The 25,960-nt window shown below is 37.1% G+C and overlaps 1 protein-coding gene across 5 annotated transcripts in view; it reads left to right on the plus strand.

Annotated features, from left to right (window-relative positions):
* sema6cb (semaphorin 6Cb) overlaps nt 1-25,960 on the plus strand; it is a 177,159-nt gene that overhangs the window by 61,995 nt on the left and 89,204 nt on the right. For 4 of the 5 annotated variants that reach the window (XM_028469966.1, XM_028469970.1, XM_028469968.1 and 1 more), the window contains one exon: nt 3,799-3,964. The exons of the other annotated variant lie outside the window; for it this stretch is intronic. The gene's annotated coding sequence lies outside the window, so the exon portion shown is untranslated. The remainder of the gene's footprint in view (nt 1-3,798; nt 3,965-25,960) is intronic. 5 annotated transcript variants of the gene reach the window in all.

The raw sequence follows: 25,960 nt of genomic DNA on the forward strand, positions 1-25,960 counted from the left end.
GCTTTTAATGGGAATACAGTGCCCTGGAAAACTCGTTTGGCAAATGGGGCTCCCTACAAAACCGTTCCTCAACGGTACAGTTACCGGAAAAAGAGATTAGAATTTATTGGATGCCACTAATACACAAGCAAAATGATTGCAGTGTTGCAATGAAACAATAACTGTGATATCATCCTCCTCCTTTATGTGTTACATGCGCACACAAGTGCCACAGAGCTTGATAACAATGCCAGCACCAGCTGATCTTGTGTGCTTATAATCAATACCGGGACCTCTGGCTGTTCAGACCGGAGGGAACAAACAGATGAGCAGAACAACAAAGCCTGTTTGCCTCGAGGGAAGATGGTAACAAATAATGGGCAAACACACGGCCTTCTGCACTCCGAGTCCTCATTGACTGAATCTGCTGACCCTGATTCAGCTAACTGGTTTTCCATTGACTGGTTGTCCATTGTTGGAGTTGTTTACAGGAAAAGCAGTCTGAAATGTCAACCACTAAGTGCATATATATGTAATATCTATGCGCTGACTAGGATTAGACAAGTTTAATTGTTGTTGTTCTTCAAATTAGTTGACACTTTTCCTAAAACAAACACAAAAAACACAATTTTTTAACAAGGACATATAGCGTTTTCTCCATAGATCGATTTGTTTGGACACATGAGAACTCAGCAATCACACTCGCACTGTAGGGGAATAAAACAAGCTGTCCGAGATAGTCTAGAAGGGGCACTCAGTTCGCTTCCATTAGACACCTGTAGCGGATCGTTACAGTGAGAACATAGCCGACACAAGTGACTCATAACTGCGGTTCATCCTCTGATCAAGGGTCTGGCAACTGGCAACCAAAACAAACGAAACATTGGAAGAAGAACTAGCCACCAGGGTTGGGGTCAATTCCATTGTACAATTATGTCTTTGATGTTCAATTACAACTCAAGTTTACAATTACAATGAATCACAAGTACTGAGATTGAAATAAATAACCCTACAGAACTTTTCTTTCCTCGTGTTAGCGTTTTGTTAGCATCTCCTTTAACGCATCGGTTTGTCTTAAATTACCTGTAAAATACACTAAAAAACAATGTTTACCTAGCTAGGCTTCCTTATCCATGAAAACATTGGTATTAATATTTTTGGTGTGGGCGTCTCATGCTTTTTTTTTGTCAGTATACCCCTAGATTTAAATTGTTTTAATGAGAAAGTGACATTCAAGACAACTGACAGGTAGTGGGAAAATTTAATCTGAGACATATTTTTATAATTAACTACATGTGTGTAATCTGTAGAACTGTAACATGGTTCCACAGTTTTGCATTTAATTTAATTGTCATTGACAACTTTTGTATAATTTCCATGCTAATTCCAACTACAGAGTTAAATATCTGAACTGAATTACAATTATATCAATTACAATTATAATTGATCACAACCCTGCTAGCCACACATGCTGTTGTGCTCCATGGTTTTTATTTTGTTAACTCACTTAATTGCCCTACGTTGTAAAACTGTGTGACCTCACCAGGCCACTTCCATCAACTACATCCAAGTGATATTTCCACCCTAAACTCTAAACTTTCCTCTATTCAGCTCTACCTTCATGAGATTAACTACTTACCTAAACACCCATTCAAGTCAGCACACCCAAAGGCTAAGTCACCACTAGCCTGTGTGCCAAAGCTGTCGCACCATGCTACTTGATATGCTTAAGGCTGAGGTTTTTAACTATTTACAGGCCCTTTGTGGATTTTTCGAGCTATGATGGGAGGGAGCATTAGTGCTGAGCTCACAGCAGCTGCAGTCAGCCACCTCATTGAGAAGGGATTGGGAAAGCAATGCACATCATCTGCTTTACAGTAGGGGGTGAGTCAGTGGATCTGTTTTATCTTCAACAGAGGATGTGAGAAACCACTTTGCGGTCAGGACCTCATTAGCCCTCTTCCCTCTTCTTCCATCTTGAATGTATGTTCATCAAAATGCCCACATGAAGACCGACTTTGGTTACAGCAACTCTAGTGATCAGTTGCCATTAGTCATCGTATATGAATGATGTGAGTTTAGGGGTGCTCAACCTGCAGTAATAGTCACTGGAAGTTTATCGGTTCTGAATTTTCTTCTGCGTGTTTAAGGGGTTTTTTTTTCCTCCGTATTCGAGCCAAGTACAGGATGTCACCACTGTTGATGAGGTATTTTTACAGAGCAGTGTGGGTCCAAACCACAGCTGCATTCTTTGAAATTGGTCTCCTGAGGACTGATAGGAGCTTCAGGCAAACAAAGTTTCAAAGTAAGAAAAAAAAAAGACAAGAACATCATCGAATAAAAAGTCTGCGGAAAACACAGTGAGTGATACAACTCCACAGATGACTTGGAGGGGGAAAAACTGCAAGGCTGCTGGAAATTTGAAGTCAAACTTTTACATGGAATGCAGTGTTTATTAACACAAAACTGCAACATCTGCAGAAATCAGGAGTGTTACTTTTGTGCTCCCAACTCTACTGCATCACATCATGCATTTTGTTTTTATTCCGATGTTATATTCCATTGTAAATCTCACTTTTGTCATCCCCTAAATATTCCAACAGTCCAATGGCATCTTTGTCAAAAATCAACTTCATTTCACATCAAACTTTGATCTAACTTTATTCCTGACTTTAGCCCAATTAGATGATACAAACTTGATGTTATTCAGCCATGTTTTCTTCACGGTTTTAAACTTGTCAACTGGACAGGTTTATATAATGTCTCTGGATTTTATTCTGAACCGTCTACACACTAGGGGTGTGACAAAAATATCGATACGATATATAGCGAGGTTTCGTCTTGCGGTACATTATCGATTCACTGGCGCCAAATATCATTTTTTCTAATTTATTTATTTCTATTGCAACATACAAGACATGACTAAAACAATTATATAATATGATACAGAGATAATGCAGTACATACACAGTACAATGAGACAACAGGTGCGGAGCTACTGTGCAGTATACACTTTGTTTTACTTGGCTGTCATTGATGTGAAATTGATTGACAATGTTTTGTAATTGCTGTGAAATTGATTCAGTGCAGTCAATACATTCTGATTTTCTTCAGTGACACAGATATCGTAATGTATCATGGATGAAATTTCCTGCAAAATATCGATTATGGCAGAATCGCTGTATTGTAATATAATCGTTATTGTGGGCAAAATATTGTGATGTATTGTATTGTGAGGTACCTGGCGATGCCCAGCCCTATTCTACACCCAAATTAAACTCTTTCTAAACCTTTTGGTGTTTGGGCTTCAGTCTGGTTGCTAATAACTTTTCTATGCATGCAAAGTTGGAAATTCTGACCAGATCAATTAGGAACTTGTAGCTTCTCAAGGTTCATTGTCCATGTACATACTTTGGTAACAGAAAGCAACACTGAAAATATGTTTTTGTTTACATAATAATTGTAAAACAAATTAAAACAAGAGAGAAAAAAAATCATTCAGGCTTCCAGAACTATTATGCCTTCTGGTCCTTATTATATCTTTGCCAAGTTTCATCTTTACCAGAGAGCATCCCAGCACATCTGGCTCTATTTACAACCACTCTGCTGTAGTTACTGCTGATGTTATGACAGAGCAGTGACTGAAGAGATTACTCTGAGTGGACGATGAGCTTCTTTCCACGGAGGCTCTATGGGTCACTAGCCCCATTTAAACTGCAGAGATAAAACCCTGGAGGTTTCATCACTTTGTTACGCAGAGCAGCTGTTCCTGTTGTGTTGTCCGCACTCATGTCAACTTCCTCTGTTTTGCACGCACAGAAATTTCGTGGAAGTCTCTGTGGGAAGAGAGCCTCAAAGAAGCTTGTACCCTTTTCTCCGACAAGCTGCTGTGCTAAACTTCAGCCTCCATAATACAGCTGAGCTGAGGTTGTCTCACAAGGGAACAAGGAGGAGTACGGAGTGCTCGGTGGGGCAGGAAACAGATGTAAGTGCAAGTTTCATCCCTATTTTTGTTCAACACCTACAATGCGACACGTTATTGTTCATTAAACCTCACTGTTTCCCAATGACTGCTTCCGTCATCATCTAATTTCCTTTATACTTCCACTATTCCAATTTGTATTCAGTGATGTTTTATTTAGAATAGAATAGAATTTATTGCCATATGTACAAGTTAAACAGAACAGGTTCATTGGAATTCTTGTGCTCGGATTGAAGAAAAATACAAACTATCAGCCAAGTTGGTATAAGTAGAAAGTGCATAACAAGGAAAGAACAGAAGTACACTCTACAAAAAGATAAATGAATATATATAAACTGATATTTAAAGTTTCATTCTGTTCTTTTTTAAAAAGAGAACGCCCTGTAGCACTCTTAAGATATCTTCCTATCACATAACCAATTAGAGAAATTATGTAGAATCGTTTAAGATTAGAGTTTGTACAAAGTCTGGTCACGTTTTATTTGAAGTTATAAACATAAGGCTGACATTACGCTGTCAATATCTGTCATCAGCATGAATAAGGTGTCTTGAAGGTTGTTGTTTGCTAAATTATGACACCTTTCACTAAATTATGGCACCTGTGGAGCTATGTTGCCATGTTTTGGGTTAGATAGAGGGGTCTAGTGTTGTTAGTTAGGGTTAGAGGTTAAGGTAAAGAAGGGTTAGGGCGAGGGTAACGAATGACACTTAATAATAATGATACATTTTCTTTATAAGGTGCCTTTAAAGGTACCGAAGTATATATATCACTGTATAGAAAACAGGTTTAAAACAGTAGTAGTACTGAATACAAAAAGAGATCAGTATCTAATTAAAATATTAATATCAGCAAGTAAAAAGTAAATAACAAGACTGTGGTATAAACTGACGCCCCCGAACGTGGAGCGGTGGGCGGACACTGTGGAGGAAATGTATGCAATGGAGAGACTCAAACAAAGACTGAGACTACAAGAACCACAATTTAATAGCAAATGGGAAAATTATGGACAAAATACAGAAGACAGGAAGAGGATGCAGCCACCACCACTCCTACTATCGGACAATAAGGACATGTTGATTACTTGATAATGTATATGTTGCACTTTTCCACTGTAAATGTTCAGAAAACCTTAATAAAAAATAAGTCAAAAAAAAAAAAAAAACAGTAGTAGTAATGACACCTTATTCATGCTAATGACAAGTGTCATGTCCTAATGATGATGACAGCAAGTATAAAACTTCGGGTCTTTTTCGGGTTTCTTGTTTAATTCAGCACTCATTTAAGGCAATTGCATAAAAAAAAAAAAAAAGTGTTTCAGTGGATTTGGTGTGGATTACTGTATTTGAAAGCACTGCTGTGGTGCGATCCTTCTTTTGGCTGCCAATGCATATGTGCAACACATGAGCATTGTGCATCAGTCAGAGTGAATAGGAGCCCACCCCTTCTGCACCGGACTCTGCTGACAGCAGGAAAACAATACATGATGGGTGGGTGAGTAGATCGAGCACACAGTGCCAAGTTGTTGGTGTTGAACAAGATCATCGGCTCAGGGATCGCAGTGTAGCCAAACGTTTTCTGCCTGTCAATATTTATGATACAAAGACTCTTCAGAGTGTGGCTTAAACACGGTCAGCTCACTCAACTTGGTTTTTTTTTAAATATTATTTGAGACAAACGTGACAGAGGTAGAAAGCCACTTATGACATTGTTCTCATACCTTGTCACCCACTCATTGACAAAGACGACACTGTGTCCGTGACTTGCTTAATGAAGTATGAAGCCATGCACTGTTTGGATGTATGAACATTTGTTCATCGCCCATACTCTTGATACATGACACAAACAAAGGATTCTTTGTACCAAACACCAACATCAAAAAGCCTGGGGCGAACCCAGTTCTCTCACCCACTCCAGTCACGTTAACAAGCAATTGAACAAAGCTTTAGAAGCTGCTTGATGTCGCCACATAAAGGATTTGATTCAGACTTTAGACGTTACAACCTCTGAGTTACAAACATTATTTCCTGAATAATGTTAAGCTTCCTTTGCAAACCCATGTGCAATGGAAAGACTCGGTAATTACAGGATTCTACTGACCACAGTGATATTCAAGAGCACACAGGTATCACACTTCTTCAATCAAGAGGTATCTTCCAGTCTAATATCATTTCAAGAGATTTTTAATGAAATGATTGAAAACCTCAAAGTTTACCGTACTTGTATTTGGAGCAAACGTACACAATAAATCTTACATTAGTATACTATCATTAGTATACAGTTACACACAAAAGTTTTATAGTGCATGGTGGAGTAGTGGTTAGCACGTCCGCCTCACTGCAAGAAGGTCCTGGGTTAAATCCCTGGGGTGGACACCGAGGTCCTTTCTGTGTGGAGTTTGCATGTTCTCCCCATGCTTTTGTGGGTTTTTTCCCAGGTACTCAGGCTTCCTCCTACAATCCAAAAACATGACTGTCTCTAAACTGCCTGTAGGAGTGAATGTGAGTAGTTTTCTGTGTGTGTGTTGCCCTGCAATGAACTAGTGCCCTCTCCAGGGTGTACCCCTACCCTGAAAAAAAGTTTTATAGATCGTCTGATTCTCCTGTGATTGTATGTGGCAGTCAAATGGAGGGTTTCTGTCTTTAAGACCTGATGTTGCCAAACTGAAGCAGGAATATCCAACCTTTTCTAAAACTTACAGTTGTATTTCCCCAATCAAGTGTTCAAATTACCTAGACCAGTAGGTTGTCAAAAGGGGCTTGATTAAGGTTACAGATAGGGACACTGGAGGTACTAACTTACCCATCTGATGGGGGAAAGAATTCAGATTCTGGCATGACATTTTTCAGACAATGGAAAAAGGTGACAATCTTGGCTCCCTGTAATGCTTCCTCTTCAAAAGATGAACCAACTAATGAACAGACATGACGACACAAAAATAGCATTAGCACTATGGAAAAACACCATGACTTACCATTATCCTATACATTTTCTGCTTTATATTTTGTCCGTAGAGAAAGATAAATCCATTTCAATGCTACGATGCATATTTGTAATGGTGTCTACAGGTTTCCTTTCCTTTACTTCAGTAAAGGACAAGCAGCTGTCATTCATCCCGCCGTATTTGTAGCAAGGCAATAACTCACTGTCACAGCCAGCAATGTGTCACAGTCCAGCCAGATAAGGCTTTTGACTTGATTACCCCACAAATGGTGCTTTACTATCTTCACAGCTATCTAGATTTTATTTATTATCTTATAAAACAAATATTTATATACATTTAAATGTTTTTCCACAACATATGATTTTTGTTTGCCAAGCTGAGACAACCTTGTAGCGTGGGCAAAAATGATCTCTTTTTCTTCTACACTTGCTGAAGCTACTCAGGTGTTAAAGCTCATTAAAAGGCACAGGTCAAGGTTTCTAAGGTCAGTACATTGACAGAATGTCTGAACTTGCCTTGGCAAAGCTTGATGGCCATTTTTCTCACTTTAAAAGTTGTTTTTGCATCCTATAAATGATATAGGGTGCATTACTGAGTGTGCAATTTCTGTCTTTATGAGGCATATTTGTTTTTTCTAGATCTATAAATGTTAGTTGTTTATAGGCTGTAGGCCTATATCCAAAACAAAAGCAGTTTGTTGTTGACTCATCAAGATTTGTCTTTTGTATATTTCTTATTTTTGGTACTTTGTTGAACTCCAGTTGACCTCCACTGTCTCATGAGAGCCTCAGGCTTTTTCCAATGCCTTTTTCACCCCCTCCTTTCTTATTTTTCATGCTCTGTTGTTCCGGGTGCTGTGCTTTTGTTCAATGTTGAGCGAGGGCACGTCCACATTTCTATGTGCTGTGACAGTTTGGCACCGAGGAGGCAGATGGTGACAGGGAGGAGACTAGTTGTCATGCTTTTCGCTCAAGCGACATGAATTGATCTGCATGCTACAGAGCCACCGCACATGTACCACTTATGTAATCTTTACTGTGCTAATGTAAAGCTACACTCGCTATAGCAAACTCTGATCCACATGACACCCAAAACCAGCAATCCCTCACTGTTTGCATCAATGTTGTGGAGGTGCTTGCTGTTACTGGCTTGTTTAACAATAACATGAAAGCTGAGGGAGTTCAACAGAGCGCGGGCTAATGGTTGGCTGGAGGAAATGCTAACAGAATACAGTACACTTCGCATTAATAATGTGCCATACATGTCAGCTCAGCATGCCTGACTATTCACTAGTAATACTGCCGTCTTACAAATGTTTGCCCATGAGGCTTTGGTGCAGATCGGATGAAATCCCCATGTGTGTTTTTCCATTAGAACATGATTGCTGCTAAGATGATAGTTTTTGTGACATGACTGGCACTGTTCCTTAGACCGTGTCCTGTGGCTGCTACAATGTTCCTCTCCTGGGTTTTTCTTTGCTGCCGCACACACCAAACACTTTAAAATGCACCCTTCATGGTTAAAATTCCATAGGGTTTAACCTAAGTAGGAACATATCTGCTCACTTTCCACAAGCAATTTAAGCGAAGTGAGCACTAACGTAATAGTGGCATTTAAAAAAAATAATAATAATCTTTAAACACATTAGAAACATTGGATGGTTTTTTGGAATTTTTGGGGTTTTTCTTAATAATTTTATATTTTGGCCGTGCTTCAAGATGACTTTTGTTGTAATTTGCACTATAAATAAAGTTGAATACATGAAATGCTGCAAGTCAAAAAAATACAAATTTATAGCAAAAATAGCATTTAGATCTTCTAATTTTCCTCCCCAAAAAACAATGTAATTTTAGAACTTAAAAATAAAATATTTAAAAAGTGGATTGAAGGCTTTATGTACAAATACCATCAATGGTGTGTGTTTTTTTTAATAATATTTGTAAAAGATACAAAAAAAATTAAAGATTATCAAATTTCTTGTTAAACCTCCATTTTAGATCAAATTTCAGTAACCCTTTACTTAAAATTTAATAAGGCTGACATTACGCTGTCATTAGCATGGATAAGGTGTCATGAAGGCTTTCATTAAGTGTTTTTTTATTATGACACCTTTGGAGCTATGTTGGCATTTTTTGGGGTTAGGTGGAGGGATCTAGTGGGGTTCATGACACCTTATTCATGCTAATGACAAGTGTTCTGTCATAATAATGTCAGCCTTTATGTATAAAACTTCAAGTAAAGTATTAAAAAGCATCTAAATTGGCTTTATTACACCCCAATCTGTTTGTTGGGTTCAATTAAACCTGTTAGTGCCTCAAAAAATGAACAACATAATGGCATCATTTCAGTCTATTTAGTTTTTGACTGTAAACAAAATTAACTTGTTTGTAAGTATTCTTGTCGAATTCTGTGGAAATGGAGTTAACAATTCATTTGAATGCATTTTTTTCAATTGAATGGACTTTGATTTAAACGCATGTTCAAGCAGCAGATGGGAAATGGGATAATTACCGGCTTTGGCTTTCCTCACCTGGAACGTGACGGGATAACAGTTTCCCACGGTTGCTTAATATTCAGTGAACCTGAGAGCCCTGAGCAGCAGGAAATCGATCTGGAGATGTGATGCATTCACTGCCTTCCTAACTGGCATCTGCAGAGATTCGCTTTTAAACAGAGTACTTTTTTATGATTTTACCAAAGCTGTTAAAATAGGTATTATTACAGCTGATTTATTTAATTATGTCTTAAAGAGGAAAACAAATCTATGTTTCTCTAAATTCAAGCTATAAGCCAATTTTTGATTTGACTTGCTGCATCACATGCAAACATCTGAGAGAAAAAGCTTATACCATAAACAACATGTGAAGTTGGCACCCGAATAGACACTTTTAAACAGTTTAAAGTTGAATTTTCATTTATTAAAAGTGATTACTGTAGATGACGAAGGTAGCTAAAGTATGCGCAGAAATAAAGCTTACAATTATAATAACGGTAACTGTACTGTTAATACAGTCTCCTGGCCATGCCTTGTTCTTGTTAACTATTATTATTATTTAACCTGTGGTTCTGTTCATTGTTGATTTTTCTTGTTATTGAAATTGTTTCTATTAAATTTAAGGTCATTTAATAGAAATAAATAATACCTGATTATCGGTATCAAGTTCAAAATGTTAGTATTGTGACAACCCTAATTAGTTTACAGGCTTTCATTAACAGAAAAAAAAGCTTGTACACTATCAGTGAAAATGAAAGTGGGAAGCAGACATCTTGCAATCATTTCAAATAAGGTCCAGGCATAGCTGGGTATTTTTTATAATGCTGTTTCACTTAACATTTTACATTTTTCTTCCAAAGCAGCAGCAAAAACTCATTAAAAGCTATAATTACCCAGTAGTTCTTAAGTTTTTTATTTTTTTTTTTTTTTTTAAATCAAACAGAGAAATGCATCTAATTGGGCTGTGGGGTCAATCCTTATTTCAGAAAATGCATGCGTACTTGAGTAGAAAATGCACATGCCACTCAGAAGGCTTAAGGTCTTTATTCAAGTGGACGGACCTTTTAGTTGAGAGGCAGGATCATCAACCTCCACTTTCACCGTAATCTGCTCGAGTAAATCAGATTAACAAGCCACAGCTTTCACATGAGGTAAGTTCCACTTTTGACCGATGAAGTTGAGTAAACCAGTTTCTCATTTTAAAAGTAGATTTCACATTAGCGTTGCTATATTACTGATATATTGACGTAAACAATCAGGATACACGTTTGGTTGAGGCTATAATACTTTGACTCTAAAGATGATCTGGACATCCTGATAGGATGTCTAATTATATTGAAATATATTTGCTTTTTTTTGGAAAACCAATTTATCACCAAAACTTGAGGTTTTGTATCTTAGTTTGTAGAAGACACATCACAACATTAAAATGGATAAACCTCCCAAACAGATTCCTTATATAAAATTGGATTATATTGTTTAGCTTGTGACTCTTTGTATTATTAATTGCACATTATGTTTGCTGCACATATTCCTCTCAATTATATTCTTGACCTTTCGATTCAAACAGCGAGAACAGTTGCAGTACAAAGGGCCGATGATTGTATTGCTTTTAGGTAGTGAGTAATATGAGATAATTGTAAAGTTTATTTGATGTGCAAAAATGACTCTTTAATTAAAAAAAGCTGTCAGAAATATTAAAATGGGTAGAGGTCTTAAAAAGAGAAAGTAATTAAAGTTTAATCAGTGGCTAATCAAAAGCTTGTGACTTTTCAAATTAAAAAGTCTGCACTTAAAATGTCAAGGTTTCAGATTGTCTCACCTGCATGCAAAAAGGCTCGCTGCACTGTTAGCAAAGTAGAAATATTAAGGAGCTTCTCTTTCTAAGGTTACTTTCTAAATATTTAAACTTCCACAAAAAAAGTGCCATTTAGGATTTGGTTTCAAAGAGAAAAAAAGATGCCCAACACACATTTTCAATGCATGTTACACACAGAGATGAGCTGTAAAGGGGTCGATTTTTTTGCTATAGAAACCTGCTGCTGTTTCAAATCTAACGGTCGAGTATATAGGAAAAAGTGTTTCCATCGCGCTTTTGTGACACATTTCAATATTGAAACGTCTGAAATACCTCCTCATGAAAGCGTAAAAACTTTTTAGCAATATTTGAGTGTTTTTTTTCCGAAATTTAGGTGTTTCCATCACCAGTTTTTGTTGCACTATTTAGATTTTGCACATTTCAAAGGGCAATGGAAACGCAGCTGTTGTCATTTTGTTTGTTTAACCATTGTACAACAGAAATATACTCCCACTGATATAGATAAAACACTGATTCTGCTGTGATCTACTAAACGTAACTTTGTTTTGAATTCGGTTGCAAAGTTTACTTGACCAAGAGTTTGATATGTTAAACTAAACAGTTTTTTGTAAGAAGAAAAAAACAATTATGTTATAGACAGTGTTGGGATGTAAGGCAGCGTAGAAATATCAGAAAGTCCCAAAGCTATGAACTAAACTTTTGTTGTTGTTGTTGTTCAAAACATCACGAGATGTTATATCTCAGATATGATTGGAGGGAGTCAAAAGGTTTGAAAGCAAGAGTCGACGAGCATCAGAGCCTAGTATCCTTTTCTTTTTTATTTTTCTAATGACAGAATGGGCTCCGGCATTGAAAAGACTGATTAAAAGCCTTTTGTGCTACAGTCTGGATGGCGATAGCATATGGCCACTGGGCTTAAGCATACTGAGTCGACATCTGTGGCAGCAAATCACTGCTATGGAATCAGAGAGAGAAGTGACTCTGCCTTCTTCTTCCCCCAAAGTCTTAATTTATGAATACCACTAGTTTATAGTTTTCAATGCATGACAGAAATTTAGGGCATGACACATTATTGCTATTAGTACCACTGATTAGTTAGTTACAGGGCAAGAACGTTTTGTTACCTTACTGTTAATATTCAATATTTGGTGTTAGGTCTTTGAATATTTGTTTGATGTTGAACAGCATCATAGCCTTAAAGGGGACATAATGTGCTTATTTTCATCCATCTAAGAACCCCAACAGCATAGCAATGACCAATTCTAAAACTGGGCTGTTTGAGTGTGCGTGTCTATAGACGCAGACTCCAGTTGATCACTAGCAACTTTCTTTTCCCATTCACACACTCTTGTTATTGTTTTTAGCCAAAAGACTGCACATTACAGTAAAACACATGGATATTTAAGCAGCTATTGTGATTGTGAGTTAGAAAAACGCTGTTTCATTGAGTGTGTGCGCCGTGCAGCTTTAACAGTAAAAGTAGCGGTTTCAGCTGCTTCAAACACTTCCCAGAGCTGCCACGTTGCTTTCTTGTCATCGTAGGGATTACAGGAATGGTCCATTCATGGTGTTAGTGCACTATTTTGTCCGACCACTGCATCGCATTGTCACAAACAGTGTTGCCAGATTAGTGGTTTGTGTTTGGGCTGTTTTTATTGGAATGGGCGGGTTCTAAGATATGATTGGGCTGGAAATTGTCAATCTGATCTGGCAACACTGATTCCCCATTTTACTTGTGACGTCACAAATGTAGAAAATTTTAAACGGAGCAATTTTCACTGTGTTTTAAGACTTACACAGACCACAAACAAATGACTGTTGGTGGTTTTATGTCACATTTTGTGTGCTGGTGGGGTCTGAAGTTACCTCATGTGATCAAAAAAAACTGCAAAAGTAGATTTTTCATAATATGTCCCCTTTAAAGTTCAAAGGTTCAGTATAAACATTCCTATACAGTCAAACAGTGGCAAGATTGGAGTTGAATGACGTGAAAGATGTTTATCTGTAAACATTAGAAATGCAAACAGTTTTCCCCTAGGCAAACTGACTGTTTTATTTCTTCAACTGAATTCATGTTATATTCATTTTCTATGTTTGTGTTAGGCTATACAACATGGAGAGAAATTAAATTATTTCAGTCTTTCAGATGCATTCATCCCCTCTGTCATTATTTTAACTTCAAAGAGATTCAGACCATGTTGCCACTAAACCCTGGAGTATTTAGAGCAGCTTTGAGAGTGATTTTCAGAAGTTTTCACTCATTCTTATACTGACAACTGGTGATTTTCATTTTATTTTTTTTTTTGTTTTATGCAATCAAAGCCCTGGTGCAAGTCGATGTCTGAATAACATATTGTTATAGTCAATAAGTCTAACTAGATGGTCGTATTATCTAAGATGATGAGTTTTCCAGCTCTATTGTTGTTCATCAGCAGTCAGTGCATGATGTGTAAAGTGGCACCTGCTCCAAAGAAGCTCACGCTTAATGAAAAATAAACTTCAAGGTCATTGTGTCAGAGAATCTCTCAAGAGGGCCAAACAATCATCTGCAAAGAGAGCAAATAAGGCCAGGTGGCCAATGAACTCCAGAAATAGTTTGACAAACCTCACCACCAGTCACGAATTTAAATGCCATCGGCTTTCCCCCCGTGGCGTCACATAAACTGTGCAGTTCTGCTTAGAGCTCGACAGTGCACGAGAGGATCAGGAAGAGACACAGTAACAGAAAACACAGACAAATTCTTATTGTCCGTATTGATAAATCCAGACATCCAGGCGCCTGTTCCAGCCTCTGTATCCTCTTCACCACCACCTTACACAGCTGAACGACGCCGTGTATGACATGACATTAAACTACAGTGGATGAAGGAATGATAACATTCATTTTCTCACTTCGCTTATGTCACACATGGCCTTGTTGATGCTTTGTGTCACAAACCTTTCTGCAGATCCAATTCAGCAGAGTGCTGTTCATAAATAATAGTGAAATAAAAGAACTTGGCCAGGGGCAGACAGGTCATTGTGGTTCAGCTCAGACACTCGAATCATCACATATATTCACATGCAGACATGGAAGTAGTGTTCTGCTTTACCCATCCATAGGGAACACTGTGTGGGACTTTCCTTTGTGAAGAGGTAGAATTTCTGATTACCATGACACGGAAAACAAGTTATTTCTCCTTTACCTATACACTGGGGAAAAAGTACTCATGTTATTCTAGATGAGTTGTTTTTATGGGTACTTGTACTTTTTTTTAGAGTACATTTTTAAATCAGTAATTTTACTTGTACTTAAGTACATTTTAGTGAGGTAGTAAAGTAATTCATTACATTTCTACACCTAACCGTTTCTGAGTAAATCGTTATATATATATATATTTTTTTTTTTTTTTTTTTTAAATGATCAACTGATTTTGTGAAACTACAAAAAATGTAATGACCACACAACACTCAAATGCAAACCAGATGAAACGTAGTGCACTATACCAAAACAGCATTGAATGCCGGTTATTTTCTAAGTTTTTTTTTATTAAATTAATTGGTCTTTTTTTATTTAAAAAACACAAACCTTTTATTTTATACAGAGGCCTTTGTCGAAAATAGATTAAGTCAAAATTGTGCAAGATTAGTCTCTTCCTTTTTAAGTTTATATGAGATGTTTACTGTATGCAAGGGAACCGTGGCAAGATATATTACCAAAAATAAACATGGGGTGTGAAAGTAAGTGAGTACTCTTTAATTGACTTCCTTTTTACTTGTACTTGAGTATTTTGTGTATGATGTACTTTCAATCAAGTAACAGTACTTACACTTCTGCCTATACATAGTTACATAGTCTATATCATGTCATCACATATATTAAAAAAAAAATCAGGGTACAACTTTCAAACTATAACATTTATGAGTTTCTATTAAAAATACCACTTGACATTGGTTGAAATGTTTAAGCAATTTCCCCATGAGATTAATAAATAACTGTAAATAAATTCTGAAATGCTTTTACTTTATAGAAAACCCTTGTTTCTAGCTGCTTCTGCAGCTTAAATAAAGGAAATAGACAGTCAAATAGAAGAAAACATTCCCAAAGTCAATTATACACATTTAAACTAGTATTGATTGTTTTTTTACTGTGGAAGTGCATCATAATCATTTTGCACAATGTAGAAAAAGCTTACATTACATTTTTTATTGAAATGTGCCCCACACAACAAGTCCATGGCTATCGCCTCTAACAAATCTCAAAACTAGCTACTGTACCAATGAAAAACTCCTAAAATTAATCTGTTATAAATCAAGAAATGTCATCTGAAGTGTCTTCTATACATTCACAATCATTTCTCTTGAAGTCTCTGCGTTTATTTCTATTACATAGAAAATTAACCATCGCTCAGGGCGGCTGCATGACTAATGACCTCCAGGTCATCCCCTGTACATAGACTAATGAGAATCTCAAATCCAACCAGCATGGTGCATTTATCACAAACTCTCACTTAATGAGACAACAACCCAGGCTCAAGAATGAACCACTATCACTGCCCGATGGATGATTAGGCTTGTACTTGTATTTTTCAGACTAAGAACAAAAAAGGAAATCTGATTATCAAAAATAAGCCTTTTTTTAAATTAGGAATACATTTTCTCCTGGTCGTAAATGTATTCCTTGGATTTCAAGCACATTTTTTTTTTCTTGTCTAATGTTCCTGTTGAGCTTTGGTTAATGAGTTGATTGAAGCTGCATACTGTGGTGCTTTGACAAACTCTGAATATTTGACTTTTAAGATAGTTCATACATTGAACTACTATGATTACGCACAATGGGATTTCGTAGCATAACAGCTATTTAGTAGTTAACCATATTACAATTCATAAACGCAGTCTGGTTTAGTATCCATATCACAAAACATTGTTTAAGTTGGAAAAATAATAAGAACTGTTGAAATCCTTACTTACCATGAAAAGCACATTATCTAAACTGAGACCAAGGCCAGTTTTTGAGACACTCTTTATAGACATTAGACAAATACACTGCTTGACAGTCTGATATCAAAACATTTTGTAATATGAACCGTGGGCCGCTTGGATTGCTGCCACCACAGTGTATGAAGTGTATCACAGCTGTCAGATTAACTGCATCAGACCATGTGCCTGTTTCAAAGGGATGAGCTAAAAGATAACTGAATTAATTCAAGGCTTTCTGCCACAACAACACATGATTGTAAGCACAGCCAATTTTCCCACACCACTATCACATTTGTCACACTTAAAATAATTTGTCAAAATTGTTTTTTTTTGCCTAAATCATCTCCTCATGATGCCGGCAGTGACCACCTATGGTAAAATCACCTACATCCTCAGTTGATCAGATCATGTGATTTTACCCTTTTAAGATAATGGCCTGTCAAGTATGTTACACTTTTGGTGAAGTTTTTTGTGTTTCCTGAAAAACTTTAAAAAATTATTTAGGCGTTTATTTGACGATTACTGTATGTTTGTGGTGTGGTTAGCATCGTCAAAGCATTAACTAGATCTAAAAGCAGCAGCTGATTAAGTTTGTGACTTGAAACTAGGGCTGTGTTAAAAATGGCATACTAACGTACTACTCGTACTAAGTATGACGTAAGTATGTAGTGGGTTCACATTAGGTAGTATGGAAAGATTGAGTATGCGAGAAATACCCTAGTCATACTGAAATGCCCCATGATGCATTGCGAGAAGAACGTAAAATTGTCCTAGGACAGGCTTCAAGCTAAAAGTCAAACATTCTTTTATCAAAATAAAAGCATATTTTCTTGTCTTCCATTAGTTTAAAGTTTTTGTAAATAGGGCTCTTGTTTTGAAGTTAACTGGAAGTTTCATCAGTAGCACAATGGCAGGTCTCCGAAAATCTCTGAAATGTCGGCATGAAATGTGTTTCCATGAGTTTTATGGATCAAATGACCAGATGTTGATTTTCTACTTGGTTGCTTTCTCACTTAAAGTGTTTTCTGTACTTTCAAAAGTGGCGAATCCACTGAGATAATTAGCCACAGTGTGCTTCTGGTTTTTGTCGTTGTAGGTTTGAAATGCATTTTTGGAAACTTGGAAGTAGACTTTAGGTCATCATCCTAATCCTCCTAACCATACTAATGTTATATAGTAGACGGTATATACTCATTGAGTGAATAGTGTATAGTACATTTGATTTTTCATCTGTTTTTGATTGCTAAAGTTCTCCTGTAGCAGCACATCAACATTCACGCAGAGGTCGTGCAGTCACATAATGTTAGAAGTAAATGGCTAAGCGGGGGCTGATCCAAAGTAGAGCACAGATCGTCAGCACTATATTGTTTGTCACAGATCACTTGCATTTGTCACATGTGACTACTATAACTACTCATTAAAGTAATTTGGCTCTGCTGATAATTGGTGGTGGAGTCGGACCTGCTGGCCTGAAACTGAGCGGTGGAATTGATTTTCTGATTCCGGACCAGTGAGCTGTGAGACACTGTCAGTTCCCTCCTCCTCCTCCTCTTCATTGAGATTTCTCCCTTTCGTCTGTCACTTCATGTACCTTTTTGCTGTCTGATGCCTTGGATTTCTCGACCCTCTACCCTTGCTGAGGTGAAAGGCGCTATGCAGCATGATTGCCTGCACCCTTTGGCTTATTTATAGTTTTTATGAATGAGCTTAAGGTTCCAGTATTTGCTGATATGATCAGATCTAGTAAATCCAGGTCAGTCATCACTGAAGGCTACTGACCTCAAAGCTTCGGCTCTTATAAACATCTTTTGTGTAATGACACCCATGTGTCAGGTTTGAGTGGAAAAGTCGTCCAATAATTGGATGCATGCTCCGCGTGTGGAGGAATGTTTATCCCAAAGACAATGATAAAGTGTTTAATCTTCTCAGGAATAGCGAACCACACAGGCATGAGAATACCATTATATCTGCACAGCGCTATCTCAACGAAGGCTCACTGTTACCCTTGATTTATACTTCCTCTCATCAGCATCGACTCCTCGGATTGCAAAGATCGTTCATTTCAAAAAGCAGGGCTCAATGCTTCTGCACTTAAAAACCTAAAAAGCACCACTTTTGTCACATTTCTTTCCCCCATTGTATTTTCTTGTTGAGTGTGATGTGGCAACAATGGATCTTCTTTGTGAATGCTGTGATTGTTTCATTAACGAGGGACAAAAGCTGTGGAAGAATCTTCACGGCTATTTTTCCTCTTTTCGATCAATTCACAAATTCTTTGCCTTCTCCTGCTTTTTTTTTTTTCGAGAATAAATCTTTCTTGTTGCACAGTTAAAACTCTGACATCCTCCTTTGTCAATGCAAAGACCAATAATTCTTTATAAAAAGGTTCCTTAACACAAAGGGATGACCGTATTGATTGGCACAAGAGGGCAGGTAACTGATATTTCATCGATTCACAGTCATCCTAATTTTGAAAGGGATGTCACTAAGGATTCACTTTTTTTTCCAGACAGGGTGAAAGCCCCATTGGGTTGATAATTCATGCAGGATGTCTTTCAAAATAGGAAGCGCTTGAAATGCAAACGGTGCAGCAAACTAATTGGTACCACAGGGGAGATTGAGATCAAATAGGCTCAGTGTTAATAGAGAACTCACACTTTACTCTTGTCTGCTGCCTAGGTAATGGGTGCAAAGCCTTCAAGAAGTCCTCTGTAGTGGTGGTCTTAATTTTAACATTTCTCTACTATGATTAAAAAAAAAAAAAAAAGGATGAGTTTTGTACTGGTTTCTTGGAAAACAGGCATTCCAAAAATGAACCCTAAATGAGGATTTCTTAGGGCCCTATAAAATCTGCGTTAACGGAATCGCGAACGGAATCGACCAATGAAAATGGTTAAACGCGGAAATGGACAAAATTGGCATGAAGCGCCATCACCGTGGGGCAAAGAACGTTTTGTTTTTTATAAGGAAATGTTTCCGGGGACCACTTATTAGGCGCACCGCCCTCTCTCCTATCTTGGCTGCATTAAACTCATCTTAAACCACCATAAACACCCTCTAAAACAACACAAATCATCATTGACTCCTAAATACAGAGCCTCCAGTGCCCGCAGCGGCACTCCTTGAGAACGTGATCAGCTTTAATCATCTTCACCTACTCAGTGTTGGAGCTGTTGGCCTGGCTAACTAAGAATAACTCCGTCTGTGTTTTTTTTTAATTTATTATTATTTATGTTGTTTCCTCACAGGAGTTAAAAACTAATATTTTCTGATAAATATTTTTTTAAAAAAAAATGGAATTTAAAAAATTTAAGTGGAAAAAACAGAATTTGGAAAAAAATAAAACAGATTTTAACAGGCCCAAATTTCTTGAAGAATGCGTTTAATGTAAATGCCAATAATAAGGAGCTGACGAACTATCGCTTTTTAGCTTGTTTGTATTTGTACTATGGGCTGGGACTTCTGTGCAACCAGCTGTCTTTATTGTAACACTAGTAAAATCATAACCTTTATAATAATGTTCTCCATTTAGGATTTTCAGTAACCTCAATGACAAAGTACTTAACATGGAGCAAAATATATATATGAAAAAGAAAAAGGCAGAACCAGTAATGGAACCTTGCCAAAATAAAGATAGAAGTATTTGCCTAAAAAAAAATTGTTCCAGAAAGTTAACAAATGCAAATATCTGCTTCTCATTGTGGTAATCTGAATTGAGACGACTAAATATGAAAAAACAGTGAAAAAAACAACAAAAAATTGAACCGGGGGTCCAATGAATTAAAGCATGGCTTCATTTATGACTCAGAATCTGATAGGGAATTGGTAATGATGAATAAAATGTGAAATTATTGCGTGCCAAATTTAGGTAGCCAAAGTCGGGTCCCCACTCCGGTCTCCACTCCTTGACGTCACACTACGGAAAAAGCAGTTTTATTTGGTTTTAGTTTTAGCCTTTATTTTCCATTAAAATCAACTTGTTTTTTTCATGCCACTAAGACTTTAAGTCCTTTTTGCTTCTCCATAATGTGGTCAAGATTTTTCTTACTTTTTCTCCATTTTCTTATTGTATTCTCTTATTTGATTGTTTTTGATGCACTGTTTCTGCAGTGCCTGTCTTGGTTGAAAATATACCACACAACATTTGTCTTTGCAATGCTGCAGCCCAGATTCAGTTGTTTCAAGCCACACTCGCTTCTTTTTTCGAATTCATTTGCATTCTATCTTTCATATGAGAGCCTGTGCATACCAAACTCCCAAAACTTTTGCACTCACCTCTAACCATTACTAAGGGTGGCATCTCTATTTGATAAGTTGGCTGACTTGAACTTCTGGGTCAGTCCAGAGTTCCTGAAATAGAAAGGTAAAAAAAAAAGAAAGGAAACGCAGAAAACTTCTACGATGCTCCTGACTTCTCTTCTCTGCATTTTGCATCAGTAGCCTCCCGGGGTATCCAATTATGACGCCCTTGAGAGAATGACAGTGATTAGATTTCTGTCAATACAGGGTTCAGGTAGTGTTTCTCAATAACATCCTGAATTATTGATGACGGGGAGATTGAATGAAGATGGTGCTGGTTAGCGTTCACATTTTTATATGAAGAGGATATAAACTGGAGGAGGCAGAAGTGCCAGGATGTGAAATACCAGCCGGCATATTTTACAGCTATTTGTATGATTGAGTGAGTGATGGTAATGCTCACTCTCAATGCCAAAAGGATTGCAGAAGATGGATGAGAAAGCCTCAGTGACAGAGGATTAAAATGCAGTAATTAGATAAAAATATAAGACCTCTCAGGATAAATGGAATAAAAAAATAGGGCAAACAACTAAAGTTGATTTCACTGGCTCATGTTGGTCCATCTTACACCGCTGATATTTCTCATCCATTGCAAAGTAAAACTAGGCAAGACCTGTATTCGCAAAGCAATTGCGTATTTGGCAATTGAAAATTTATAAAATTGGAAATAATTACAACCTGTATCTGGATTTGTTGACAAGTTTGTTATTTTTACTAATTAAATTGAAAGCAATAATGCAGGAAAAACAGAAGACTGACCTTAAATATGACCTTGAAAGAAGGTCAAGGTCACACATTGAAAGAAAAATGTTGTTCAATGGTACCAGTCTGAGCACTGTATATCAATTTGTGGCCAATTATTTATATATGTATATATATTAAAGCGAAATCCACACCACACTCTAATCGGTGCAGAATTTTTGATTAGGACAGTGTATAGTCGTCAGACACAGTGTAACAATCCATGGCCCCTTTGAAAGGACAACCTGTCACTTGTCTGACCTTGGGTGGGAACTAAGGTTAAAGCCGTCCTCTCCTGGGAACTAGCTGAGTGGCACTGATGGCAAGGAGGGTCCCAACCTCTCTTGACAGAAAGATCTCAACTTGGATACCAACCTACCTTTTCTCTGCCATATCATGATGCAGACAATGTTAAAATGAGACTATATTATACTATCACCAGGCAGCTGACATACTAATCCAACAAAAGGGCGACCACAGGGACTATTGATTTTTCCTCCCTCTAATAAATGCATCAAACCACCTATCAACCATTTTGGAGTCATTATGGTAATGGAGATTTTAAAAGGTTGCAATGCTGTTTCTTTCTAATAGCAACTCTTTTTTTTTTTTGTTTTTTTTTTTGCCATTGTGTGGTCTTTACGTTCCATCAAACTTCTCTGACTCGCTTTTCTTTTTAAAGCCTAGCTCTTTATACAGTTTGTTTGCACAAACAATTCAGGTAAAAAACACTGAATCTTCAAATATTTGTTTCAAATTTGAGACTTTAATACCCCCATCACTCTTTTGAAATTACAAACTTTGTCTGATTAAAACCTAAAAAAGACTTGGTTTTGAACTGAAGTAAATCATATAGACCTGGGTTTCTCAGCTGGTCTCACGCTAGGACCCACATTTTGCCAAATTCAGTTTTTCAAAAATAGCTGTTGAAAATATTCATGTAATTGTAATCTTTGTAGAAGCATAAATCTATGTATTTTCCTGTGCAACATGCGTTTCACAGCATGCCCGTTGAAAGAAACAAGTCCAACATGAGACATTAAGTAAGCTATTTATTTATTTATTTATTTTTGACCAGCTGTCCGCGACCCATCTAGTATAGGTTCGTGACCCACTTTTGGGTCCCGACCCACCAGTTGAGAATCACTGATATAGACAACATATAGTTGGTGCCGTAACAAATGTTTATTTTTTATTTTTTTCTGTTCATGTTTGTCTGTTAAAAGGATGAGGTCAAAAGAACCCAATGGATTTTGGACAAGAACCAAAATATACTGATTCTGGATCATTATTTATTTTATTTTTTTTTAATTCAAAATATCCTCATTATTGGCAAAAATTCATATCTTGGTTTATAATGACCGATCTTTATGAAATTTGACTCAATTATTTTGGGTTGGTACTTCAGTTACCCCGCTGAGTTTTATATGTATCTCACTCGGATTGCAAATTCCATTTTTTTTCATTAAAAAAATGGAATTTTTTTACATCCTTTAAAAGTGTGTTTGATTATGGTAGCATAATCATGGTCACTGATCCAAAAAGTCTGCCATAATCTGGCAAAGAGGATATTTGGCGTTTGGCGGAGGTTTGTGTTCTCTGTTCCCAAACAGCTACATTTCCCACTATGATTTCTACGGTGTTTTAGTTACTTGACCACATGTAGAAAACTTTCCACCTAAGACCCCACAAGTAAATGTTTAAATAAAATAAAATGTACTTTCTGATCTCAATTCCAAATTGCTGCAATTACATTGATTGGGTTAACCATTGAAAAGAAAGCTAATTATCCAATTCCTCCCATGTGTGGGTCAAGTATAAAAAGTGAAAAGAAAAAAAAAACAGTAGGTTGAAGGATGAATTAAAGCTATTTTTTTTTTTTTTTTTTTTTTTTTTTTTTTTTCTTGTGCCCTTTTTTGTTTTACATTCAGCGACTGTAAAATAAACTCTTGCCCAAAGGAGAAGTAACTGTAAGATAAACCACCCTTTGCTGATGGTTATAAGCTGTGTGATTTGTCATAAGACTGTAGGGGGGTTTGTTTTCTGATGAATCTTCCAATAGGAGTTTTTTTTTTTTTTTTTTTTTCTTTTAGAGGTAATGTAGCTCATTTCTAAACAACGCAATGTTTATATCATAAGTCACCAGTCATATCATGGGATGTTCTTTTTTTTTTTTTTGCTCCTTTTGCACATCATTCTCATGCGACTGTATTGCTTTGAAGAAAGCAACCATCAGGCTAAAAATGAATGACTAGATATATATTGAAGTGGTAAAATGAGAAAAACAGGGCGAGTTGAAAAGCAGACATAATTTTCTCCTTTGAACGAAACACATGATCATTGCTGTAATATAGTATATGGCTTCTTTTAAAGTTATGTGCCTCCATAAAGATATTCATACACCACTGAAGAGTAACTGCTCTTACAGCAGGTTAATGGAGGTATAAAAGATCCCACAAAGACACTAATGGAAACTGATGTATCTTTAAGCACCACTTACACCATCTCAGTGCTCCATGTAGTGATATGTATGACCTGCACAACATAACCCCTTTTTTGTTAATGTAAGGCTCAGGTAATAAGACATGTTTTTTGGGGGGAGTAGGGTTTCATTTACAATTGTAGAAATAAAGCGTATTTATTCTAATTAATGGTATATACAAACCCCACTCCCCACATTTTAGTGCTTTACAATTCTCCACATTCACGTGTCCCAATGCACACTGAAAATATAAAATTTAATTCAATAACAGTAAAACTAATTTTAACACGGAATTTATGCAAAAGTCAAGTTTAAGCTAGGAAAATAGAAAACATATCATTTTGTATTGATAGGTAACAATAGTCAAATGTAAATTATCATAAAGTAAGGTGTTGGATTAGTGTTGTCCAAACTGGGTTTAAGTCTCCACCTTTGGACCTTCCTCTATATCAGTGTTTTTCAACCTTTTTTGAGCCAAGGCACATTTTTTTCATTGAAAAAATCACGAGGCACACCACCAGCCAAACATGTTAAAAAATGATACTCTGTAGCCTATGGCCTATATTAACAATATAGCCATTCTCATCAAAGTGTCTTGAATAGGAATCAAATAAACACAAAGAATAAAGGACTTTATCATCATTTGTATTTCTTCTTTCAAATAAAAAGTGCACTTAACATGTCCACTTCAAAAATACAGCTTGAACATAACAAATGAAACAACAATGTGGTCTTAAAGGTAGTAGAAAACGTCAAAGTGTTTTGCAAACTCTAATTCTGTCCAAAATTATTAATTACCAGGAATACAGAAATATCGTGCTTATTATGACAGAAGCAATAATATTTGGGAAAGATTTCACTGTTCTACACTGAGAATCCAAATGAAACATAACTCTCTCTGTATTGCCTCGAGCTCACCGTCTTTGTTTTCTTTCCTCCACTCATACTAGGGCCTTCTTCTGGGTCCGAATTTTGTCCAGGGCCCAGTTCGGAATTGGTATTTTTCCTCTTCAAAAACTTCTCCATCACTGTCACCGTAGTTTCGCTTACCCACAATGCTTTTACCGCCAGCTGTCACTTTCATGCCTCACTAATTCTCTTGTCTCAACGGACAATGCAATTCGCTACCTGCTGCCATCTAGTGTTATGGAAGAGTTTTACATGATTACGTTCTCAAGGTGGGTTCACACCGAACGCGACTGAAGTGACTGAAGCGATGCGATTACATTAAAAATCAATGTAAATGACGCAACGTCAATTTATCCCCCCCTCAGCGACGCGACTTGCATGATCAAAGTTGAAAAAATTTAACTTTTTAAGCGACGTGAAGCGATATCGCCCGTCCTCCACTGTCTGTAGAGCGGAGGCAGCAGCCCCTCCCTCCCGCTCCCGCTTCAGTGCTGACGGCTGCAGTGGAGGCTGTTCTACTTCCTCAAAGTATCAGGTTCAAAATTAAAGCGGTAAATTTCTTTAAAACCACAGTAACTACTGATCAAACACATTCTGAGTGAAGTCATCCTTTAATATCTCCGTTAAGTTGATCATTTAACCGTAGAAGCGGAGCAAGAAGGAAAAAAAAAGACGTCATCAACACTCTCTCTCTCTCTACCCTGTTACCGGGGCGCCACACACACACACACACACACACACACACACACACACACACACACACACACACACACACACACACACACACACACACACACACACACACACACACACACACACACACACACACACACACACACACACACACACACAGCTCCCTAGTGATCGCGTCGCTGGAGCGATGAAATGATGGACTGACAAAAAAGCACCACTATGTGCAAACTACCGATCAGGGACGATTTAAGGCAACGGCATCGCTTCCGTCGCGTTCGGTGTGCACGCACCTTTAGTCACTACTGCAGCACGGACACTCGACAATGGTATATTATTTGCAGATAATAATTAATATGTTTTCAAATTTTTTTTTTAGACCAATTAGGTGAAATTGGATAATTTCCCACGGCACACCTGACGATCTCCCGCGGCACACTAGTGTGCCGCGGCACAGTGGTTGAAAAACACTGCTCTATATCATCTTAAAGTACAAGAGCTAACTTTTGTGTTTTGCACATTAACTGTTTGAATAAAATGTAATTTTGAAATGTGCGATAACGTACTTGATAAACCTACACTGATCATTTCTTTGGAATATTTTTGATCTTTTATTCAAAATGTTTCACAGCATGTTTTCTTAAATATCTCTTGTTTTTTTGGT

Source organism: Gouania willdenowi, chromosome 16, assembly GCF_900634775.1.
Source record: "Gouania willdenowi chromosome 16, fGouWil2.1, whole genome shotgun sequence".
In the NCBI taxonomy this organism is placed as follows: Eukaryota; Metazoa; Chordata; class Actinopteri; order Blenniiformes; family Gobiesocidae; genus Gouania; species Gouania willdenowi.